The 10,791-nt window shown below is 37.8% G+C and overlaps 1 long non-coding RNA gene across 1 annotated transcript; it reads right to left on the reverse strand.

Moving 5' to 3' along the window:
- Positions 1–269: 269 nt before the first annotated feature.
- On the reverse strand, positions 270–7,929 carry LOC101732770. The gene is made up of 3 exons (XR_208543.4): positions 7,889–7,929; positions 1,796–1,891; positions 270–949 (listed from the first exon to the last, which is right to left on the reverse strand). It is a non-coding gene; the product is annotated as an uncharacterized LOC101732770 (long non-coding RNA).
- Positions 7,930–10,791: the final 2,862 nt, after the last annotated feature.

The raw sequence follows: 10,791 nt of genomic DNA on the forward strand, positions 1-10,791 counted from the left end.
AAGGAAGACAGCCGCTCTGCACTAGTTATGGGCTAAGGTTCTGAAAAAACAGTAATGGTGGCCCTACACAACCTGAAGGTTTAGGAGGCTAAGATTATAGTAGTCAGAAATGTGACATAAACAGTGCAAAGAAAAAGAGAAACTAAGGTTACCTACCTACTAAGGTTACCTTACAATTACCTATTCTGCAGCATATTAATTCAGAGGTCTCCATAAAGCATCAGCACAAAATGTTATTGTGGCCTTCAGAGTCCTGTAGATTTTCTGGGTTCATTCCCAGAAACGAGTCCAAACTCCCACAAACCTTAAGTGTGCTATATATTTAGAAAAACAGAATGTTCTTCATTCCTAGGAAAAATGATCCAGTATGGAACGAGGAGGCATCTTAATTAGGGAGGTGACACATCAAGACGTTGAGTAATAAAGGACTAATCAACAACAGAGGGAACAGTAAGCCTGTTGTGATATTTCTAGATTTAGTCAGAGAAAACCTAAAAGAAATGAGGTTCTTGACCAGATACTTAAAAAAAAGTAATAATAATAATAATAAAAATAGAAAGTTATAGAGACTAAATAATGTTTCAGGAAAACATTATCCATTATCTAAATATCAGAGCATTTTCAATCTTAAGGGTAAATTTAAGGCAGATAATCCATGGAAATATTGAGGACTTAATGCTATAAAAATAGATGTATCTTCGGTGAATGGCGTAAAAACCCCCCCACAATTTCTGGGTCCATTTTTTTAGGTTTCCACAACTAATCTTCGGTGTTAAATGAATCCTTAAGTCTCCTAAATAAAACCAAAAGGATTGTTTTGCTATCAATATAACAGAGAAAAACAGAAATCATTTTTAAAAATACATTATTTGCTCTTGACTTTATTGAAGATTTCTTTCTCTCTCTAGATATTTGGTTTCCAGATAGTAGATCCCATACTTGTACAAGTCTGTTGAGATATCAAGTGATAGGTTAACATTAGAGATGGAGAAATAACTTTCTTTAGGCTTGATTCCTAATGTTGGGGCAGAGACCTTATCCCTCTTGTACTTAGTACATCATCTTAAATGTACATTTTTTTTAATTTATCTATATTCTATTATTTTATTAATGTCTGTTCTATTATGGTTTCATTGTAGCATTGAGTCAATACATAAATAAAAGGATATACAGTATGTGTGTGTGTTTGTGTGAGAAGAGGATGACTGACAGCTAATATAACCCTACTGTATTTATGAGAGTTGGAGAGAAGTTGGTTCAGTTGCACGTATATAAATACAGAATGTCAGGTAATGCCAGAAATGAAAACATGGATGGAAAATGAGAACCAATTAGAGGAAAAAAAATAAGAGTATAGGTCAATACTGTTTCAAACAAAGAGAAACAGAACATAACTCAGTACCATGGAAACAGGTTAAAGAGAAGAAGAGAGCTGGATCAGTAGTGTTGAGAGGTTTGAAGCAAAGGATCAATGTTGTGAAAAGGAGAAATGGTAATACCGAGAAATGCAAAAATAGTCAGTAAGGCTAAATGAGCACTTAATTGCATAGAAAATTAGATGTATAGGCTTTATAAATACCAAGTGAACTGTGTTTTCAGAGAAAGTCAGAGTAATGATTACGGAAAGACAGACAATAATAAAATGTTATTGAAATTGCAGGCAGTTACACTGACTCAACAGGCCAGAACAACTGCAGTATTTTACCTTAGAAATAAGAAGTCTTTTGGACAATGTATACAATCTTGGGCCAAAGACCAAAATTGGGCCATATTGTAAGATGACCTAGGTACTTACTTCACAGATCTTCAAGTGGCAAGATGTTCATTAGGCCCCATCAGAAACGAAACTGAGCCCCACACAGGTTGAATAAGGTTGTCCTAAAATACATATCTAGTTTGTGGAATGAAATGGAAACAGAGGATCAGAACAATAAAGTGAAAGCCATAGTTGCATCACTTATATTGGAAAACATTGGAAAGCAATGTAGATTTATATCGGTTAAAGGCAGATAGACCAGAAATACTAATAATGGGTAGAATGTGTGTACATTTTTCTATGTAGTTGCATTTTAGCAACAGAAATGTTGATGATAACAGGTAGAGACACAGGTAGATGGAGATAGACTAAAAGAGATAAAAAGGAGCCATATTGGCAAAGACAAAGTAATAGAGATGAAAGTAGGTTTTAAGGAACAGTATATATCAGTGTCGAACTGAGATTCCAGGGGACCACCAACAAACCTTAGGTCTATTATTTTTCCTCCTTTCGTAGGACAACATGTTTTTTTCAAAACACATCAGTTAATAAAGCTTCTCCAAAAGAATCCTGCATTGAAATCTGTTTTTTTCGAAAACACAAACAGATTTTTCTATATTTAATTTTGAAATTTCACATGGGGCTAGGCATATTCTTCATTTCCCAGGGTGCCACAACCATGTGACCTGTGCTCTGATAAACTTCAGTCACACTTTATTGCTGAGCTGCAAATTGGAGTGATATCACCCCCCCCCCTTTCCCCCCCAGCAGCCAATCAGCAGAATAGAAGGGAGCAAGATAGCAGCTCCCAGTAGATATCAGAATAGCACTCAATAGTAAGAAATCCAAGTCTGGCTTGGGACTCCTCCAGTTACATGGGAGTAGGAGAAACAATAGTTTACCTGAAAGCAGTTCTAATATGTAGCACTGGCTCCTTCTGAAAGTTCCAGCACAATGCACTGAGATGGCGCCTACACAGCAATATTACAACTAAAAAAAATAGATTTGTTGGTTTAAGCTATTTGCTATGTAAACAGTGTAATTTAGAAATAAAAAGTACACCATAAAAATCACAACAGTATTCCTTTAACCTCTTTATTCTCCTGGTCTCTTTTCTTCACATACTATAATCTATGCAACTCTAACAAGTAACACCTGTTTCGAAGAGTTGCATGATACTTTGGTAATCATTTCAAAATAACTCCACAGCTTTCACACCTCTGTGAGTTTCAGATGTCACCTTTCTGAAGAGTTACAAAGTGCCATTGTGATTGGATTAGTGGAAGAGTATATATGCTGAGGACTGCCCATACCAGTCAGTTGAACTGAAGAAGCTGCTCGGATGAGTAGTGAAACGTCTTCAATGATTACTTAACAAGTCCAGTTGCTTTAGATTTATTTATACTACATATACCATGACTGGGATGAATGAAAATCTTCATAGACATATAATCTATCATTCCATCTATTTAGCCTTGTTGTTCCCATACAAGAATAGAGCATGACCATGAAATAGACCAAAATGGTTAGAAACAGGTGTAACCTCTGACACAGGGGCCCACCAGGAGTTTTCCTTGGTGTCCCGGTAGGCCAGTTGAACAAGGAAAATATGGGAAGTTGATGACATGGGAAAGGTAGTAAAAGATGTGATTTATTGGTAGGTTGGAAGAAGAAAGTAAAGTGAACATTGTTGGGGGCACTGCGTGTAAAGGAATTGTACCAAACCGTCGATTTTTGCACATTAAAAAATTTGGTGTTTTTTCATCAAGAACTGTGAGTGCCGAGTCCTATTTCCTGTATTTCCAACATATTATCCAGCACCCAGGCATTTTATCATTGTGGTAGGTGCAATCCTTCTGTTAGAATACATATATATATAGCTTTTCAAAAGTATACTACTTTTATATATTCAACTGCTTTCAGAAGCACAAGGCCCATGACTAGCTAAAATATTTGCAGACCCAGTGTGTTGGAAGCGCATGATAAATAAAGAATGAAAACACAAAATAGTGCAATATGTTTCAAAAGTTAATGAAACTGAAATCGCAAATAGCTCTACGCGTTTCACGTGTCCGACACGCTTCATCAGGAGAAATAAAAACGCGTAGAGCTATTTGTGATACATTTTGTTCTTATCCAGATACTGTAAGTAGTCTGTACTGCAGCAGGACTATTTTTAATAAAGGGTATTACATTATATTCTGTTTTTATCTTTTGCTTTCCCAAACTAAATGGAGATCTTGAACCTACCTCTATCAACAGTGGATTTCACTTACCTCTGCATATCTTAACTACCATCTGGTGAGTGTGCAACTACACCACACTGCGATTTGTAGATTTTATGTGCACTTGGTTATTATTTGGAGTTATAGGCACAACTCTTTCATTTCAGTTTCATTAACTTTTAAAACATATTGCACTATTTTGTATTTTCACTCTTTATTTTTCATGCGCTTCCAACACATTGGGTCTGCCATTGTTTTAATACCCATCCAAGAGGGGTATTTTCTTTGGAGGAAGCAGCAGGTGATTTGAGCACCACGCTTATTGTCTACATTGAAGACTGAAAGCAATTAAGCACAAGGACACCTATAGCTCTGAGTATCACTCACAAACTAGCTAAAATATTTATCTCTTTATATTATAGGTGAGTGTCCCTGCATATAGCTGTGGGACACTCCAGCACCTCAATACAGTTACAGTACCCACAGCACGTTGTCCCAAATCTGTCCCAGCTGTATAGATTCTAAGCCCATAGCATAAGAAACACAGAGCACTAGTGTCCCAGCAGTACAAATGTCTGCAGTGCTGAAGCACAGTAAACGTAGAGTCACACAGTGTCCTAGCAGTACATAAGCAGAGCCCCAATAGTATCTCACAAATCCAGATTTAGGGGTAACAATGCGACAGCTGAGCCACTGTAGAACAAAAAAAAAAAAATCACAAATAGTAATTAGATATGTAAGAATCTATAATTTTAGCAGAATACAAATCCTTTTAAAAAGATGCCCATAAAATTATGTAATCTGAAAAAAATGTCAGTTCAGTTCACCACATGGTTTAGCTGAACACCAAAGTTCAATCAAATTTGTAAAAACATCTGCTTGAATTTATCTGAATTTCAAATCAAATCCTGGATGTAGTATATTCCATGCACAAAGAAACTATACTTAACATCGAAAACATTCATGCTATTAACTTAATTCATTTGAGTTGTTACTAATATATATCTGTAGTATCCGGACTACTGCCGACTACTGAGGAGGACTGGCGGCTCCTTGCTTGTGTTGGGACATGCCCTCATCTTGGTGCTCTGGAACACAATTACTGGGGGCCTTTCCATCTCTTTATTCTCTTATTCTCTTTTATTTACATGCTAGCACCTATTCTTCCATCTGTTCCTCCTCTTTGTTCCCGTTCAGAAATAAGTAATGACCATGAAACAGGCCAAAAAGTTAGGAGCAGGAGGGCCCACTGACACCTGGGCCCACCGGGAGTTTTCCTGGTATCCTGGTGGGCCAGTCCGACACTGGGCATAGGGCCATCTTGCTATCATAGAAGGCAAAGCCCGTGATGAAAGTCCCAACCCCAGACAAAAGAAATCACTACTGCAGAGAAGTTTGACCAATAGATGCTGAAATGCAGACCTCATGTCAGATGCACCACTTCACAAGTGTGCCTTCCTTGGTGCAGCTATGTATTATGTCACATGTCTTAATGGTGCATGGGAACTCATCAAAACTGCTGCACACTTCCCTTACCTCACTTGGGTAAACCAACTAGCTACTCCTTGTTTCACAAGTTTTCTGTTGCATCTTCAGGAGAGTCCTGTGCTGTTTAGAGAAACTAGTCTGCCACTTTCTTTACCAAAAAACCTATGCAGGCTACTTCATCATTCTTTGGCTCCCATGCCTAAGGATTTAATTCCTTAGGCTATTTATCTTGACCACATACTTTATAAAAGAAAGGTAGAAGGTTATGGTAAGTCCTTCCCAATATGGCTGATTCAGAGAGAGATTTTTCTTTAGTCCTGAAACTTTTTGTTGAGCTGCATAAGCCTATGCCAATTGATTTATTATTATCGCACCTCTAGACACCGAAGTGAGTCGGCACTGTATTAGTAGTTTAATTATACTGCTAAATCTGTAACCTACACTTCCGACAAAATGCTCTTTGGTTTTACTGTTCAACCATTTTCCTTGGGTGAGGACTTTAAGACTTGTACTATTGGCAGTTATCCTACACCCTTCCCTTTATTTAATTGGACAGAAAAAAAAAATGTGAATTAAAATAATAACAGTTAAATCTGATATAAATTATAAAGGTAAATCTCCAATGTAAATAGGTTGCTCTATATAGGTACATTTAGAGCAACGGACTTGTTGAGTAATGATTGAAGTCATCCCACTACTCATCTGAGCAGATTCTTCAGAAGAAGCTGCTTTGATGAGTAGTGAAACGTCTTCAATAATCCCACAACAAGTCCAATTGCTCTAGATTTACCTATACTAGATTTAGTCCTGAGTGTTACTTCTAGACATTGGAGATATACCTCTATAATTTATATCAGATTTAGCTGTTAATATTTTTATTCATGGGTTCATTTTATTCATTCTTTATTAATTTCTTAGCTCTCTACTTCTGTAGCAAGTTGCTTTCATTAAAGATGTGATATGCCTTCATGGGTCAAACCAGGGACTCTCATGGCTGTCAGTACAGGGTAATGCACATAGACCCCAACTCTACTTTATTAAAAAAAAAAACAATCTTTTTATTCTGCTTTACCATATCCTAGATGAAGCTTAGTACTATCACAAATGTACTGAGACAGCTGCAGGGGACCCACCAATGAGACCTAGGCCCTCCGATGCCTTAAATCCACCCTTGGTCAAACAATAAAGTGGTCTCTTGCTGGGTTGTGAGAATTACCTCTTAGTTTTAAAAGGCTTTTTATGGCGCTTTAAAATGAAAGTACAAAGAATATAACAAACCAGAACAAATGAATTGTGGTAAAACCCCTGCTCACTTATTACATCACCCAGTAATGTTTTGGGGACACACTTTCATCAGAAATTTATACTTTCTTGTCAAGGAATTTCAGTTCAGTATCATCTGTCATTATTTGCAACAATATGGAGGGCTTATATGAACCTTGAACTTTTCTGCCCCTTTTCTTTTTACTTGGGATCTTTTCTATTGCTTTACATTTAAACTGAAGCTTGGTATATCCAGATAAACCAGTGATTTTTAACCCTGTCTGCCCTGTTCAATTCCCCCCACACTGTGCTTGTTTGAACTCTTGTGTCCCAGTTTCTCAGTTCCTACAATTTTTTTTGTAATGTTTGTATTTTATTTTGCTGGTTAAAAACAAGGACAAAAATGATGAATCCTTATGGTAACATAGTATTTAAAAGCATATAGAACCTAAGACATATCATGCAGGCAATGCACATAGTAAAGGGTAGATGGCCCGAGCCCTAGGGCTACAAATTGCCAAATTGCAATCCACTTATGTTAGTGTGAGGGGTTATATGTGTGATGGGTGATAGATCAATATATATTTTTCACTCTTTCCCTTGTTCTTTTCCAGTTTTTTTTTATCTAACCCGGTCTACCCCATTCAAATATATTTTTTAAGATATAGAGAGATATATATATATATATATATTATATATATATATATATATATTGTGACACTTGAACCTACAGGGGGATCTGGTTCAGTGTCTTAGGGCCGCTTCCCACAGTCTTTTAGGGTAAACATGGCAGTCACAGAGGTTGCTCTCTTAGGGCCCTGGCAGACGCGGCGGCGCGATTTCGCGCAAATCGCCGAAGTTGCCTTGCGAGTATTTTTCGGCGATGGCAGGGGTAGGCAACTCGGGGAGATTAGTCGCCCGCGAACAGGGAGTTTTGCCGCGGGCGACTAATCTCCTCGTGTGCCAGAGCCCTTAAAGGCAAGTGCCAGCAGTTTATTTTGTTACAAAACTTCAGTAACAAACACAAAATAAGAAACAGGAAAATAAACCCTTGCACCAGAGCGCTGGCTAAACACAATTGGCAGCCTAACTACAGTCGGGTGGCTTTTCCAACTCCAACTTAGTAGAAGCGAACAAAATCAGAAATCATAAGTACCTTTCCCATGCAGCGCAGCTCCTGCCACCTGTGTAGTGGGGAAGAGACTCTCCCTCCCCCCACTGGAGTCTTTTTAAAAGGCTCTCAGCTGCAGCAATCACCTTGCTGCTAAGGTCTGTATTAAAGGGCTGGGTTTGTGATTAATTATTCCATGTTCCAGGGTACCAACTATGCAAAACCCTGGGAGAAACATATCGTCCATCTACAACTAACCCAGCCATTTTATTACAATATATATATATATCTTATATATATATATATATATATATATATACAGCTATGCTCACCACTAAATTTTAAACCATCAGAGTGAAGACACACAGAGCTACTAGTAGCAGCTACTTGTCACAGCTACTAAAATAGGCAATGCTTTAGCAGAGGCAATTCTCAGTATTGTCTATGGCAGGGTATTTTCTGGCATTTAGTAGCCATGACAAGTAGCTGCTACTAAGTAGCTTCACGTGTCTTCACTCTGCAATGAGGCAGTGACAAAACCCATACAGACAAACAGAAGAGGTCCTCTGCAATTACCCGTTATTAATATATAGGACATTTGGATATTTTGTGCAGTAAGCTACTAAAGGATTCCCTTCCCTTTAGACAAAACATCCTGTCCATATTTATGACTGACTACATCAAAGCCATATATATATTTTATAATATAATATATATATTTATAATATAGTTGGAATATAAGGATTATATTGTAATTGCCATCCATTGTTTTCTACTGACGCAAATATACCTACGTAAAAGCCCACTTATACATACTGGTGATGATTTATTCAAGCCTCAGGCTTAATCAGTAGTGAGACAGCCGTGCTCCCAAGAACACTGCTGAATTCAATGGGGACCCTCTGTGTGTGCCCTCAATAGTTAATGGAGAAAGAAATGAACTCAGAGACACTGATATGCTGTTTGTTTCCACAAGAAAGTGATCGTGCAGATTAGCAATTAAGCCCCAAGTTATCTATCAGGGTGTCCCTGACTGTTCCAACTGAGATCTTCCAGGAAAAGCATGACATAATAATGGGTATGAGAGGCATCACCTGCAAGCATGGGTACAGCTGCACTCTGCAAACTTTCGTGAAACCATGTAGGGATAGATGTCTGAAAGTGTTCTTATTCTTTATGCCTCTAGATACATCATTGCCTTCCATAAATTTGCAAATTTTCTTTCAGGAGCCAGTACAATTATAATGTTCTGATGTCTGTTATTCCCACCCCTATCGCTCATTGTGTTTTCCCTCCCATGTCCCCTGTCCCCAGCAGTGGACTACAATGCTGCCGAAATCTGTAGCTAAAAATACCATAGGTGACTCAGACTGGCAGGCAGTGACTCACTGGCATGTGGGGAAGTGGGAAGGGGAGAGAGATCCAGAGAGAAGAAAGAGGCAATGAAAGGAATGAAGAAGAAGTAAATACACAGGGAAAGACACAGATTAGAGGTGAAATAGATGGCTAGATGAGAATACTAAGACATGAGTCCTGTAGTCTTTCTGAACATCTATAATAAAAAGAACAAAACTAAAAATGCACATCATTATGCCGGACATGAGAGCAGTATCTAACTGCCTGCTAACATCAAGTGAGAGAAGCCTTCACAGGGTATCACACACAGCACATGAAAACCTCATTGTAGCCAAAGCCGCACATTCATTGTGTATATACTTTATCATCCGGACATCTAACCAAAGTCGGCATAAGAACCTGAACAAAGGAAGTATAAGGAGATCACACAGCACAGTTTGCAAGGGTAACCTACCCCACTTTTTTATCCAGTCTGAGAAAGTATAAATATAATGTTTGGGGGCACCAACCTTACTTGGCTACTTCATTTCTTTTTTTCTCGTACAAAAATATTGTTTCTAGAAGAATTTTCCTCAGGGCTTTTTTTTTTTACCTAATAGTTAAAAACCATTACTATCAATACAAACTATCATTATCTATGGGCACATTGAAGCAAGTTTTCCAGCATTTTATCAAATTGCCATTCTTTGGAAATTGCTTCTTCTTCCTTCTAAAATAAATTGTAAGTGTGGGGAAAAATGAATTGCTTCTCCAGAGAAAAAGGCCTATAAATTGAGAAGTATTTCTGAATGTTGGTAAAGTTGCTGTCTAGTATCCCCCTCTAGGATTTATTAACGGATTTATACTTAGGAGTCTTGGCTAGTAGCTACATTAGCACTACATTATGCTTAGAAAACAACAATTGTGCATTCAAATGGGATGTACAGTACGAGGGTTTGAAACAAAGAGGAGGCTAGTTAAAAGGCTATGGGGGCATATACAAAGGGTCTGCCTTTGCACACTGTACACATACAGTATATAGAAACTAGCGTTAAAGTCTCATTTAATTCATTTACAAATAAAAAGCACTGTGCAAAGTGCAAAATTTCTCTGCAAATCGCCATTTTTTAATGCTTTCACCTAGAATTTCAGCATAATTTTCGGTGCAAGTCACAGCCACAATAGCTTATTACCATTTATTCCATGGCACGCTTTTTTTAAATTTTATTAAATTATATATATTCTTCCATGTGGTTTAGGTATCTGATTTACTTGAATAAAGTCAGTTGCAGCTACTAATGCAACCAGCAGAGGGGGACTCTGGAACCACTGCCGCTCCAGTGCGTCACTGCATGCATAATCACATACAACACAACAGGCTGAACGGGGCCAAATTGGCATTCACAGCATTTTGCAAAGGATCATGGTTGAACACTGAAAAGCATCATTGTGCACTTAGTTTTGCATCTCTTTTAGAGTTCTGTATTATAAACCCTTAAAAATTCAAGATGCTATGATCCCGTTGGGTAGCAACATATGATCAGATGGTCATATTGCATTCCAAAATTGTGCTACAGACAGGAGGGACAGGTTTCAGACAGGTTATAAGGATA

The sequence above is a fragment of the Xenopus tropicalis genome, chromosome 4 (assembly GCF_000004195.4).
Source record: "Xenopus tropicalis strain Nigerian chromosome 4, UCB_Xtro_10.0, whole genome shotgun sequence".
NCBI lineage: Eukaryota > Metazoa > Chordata > Amphibia > Anura > Pipidae > Xenopus > Xenopus tropicalis.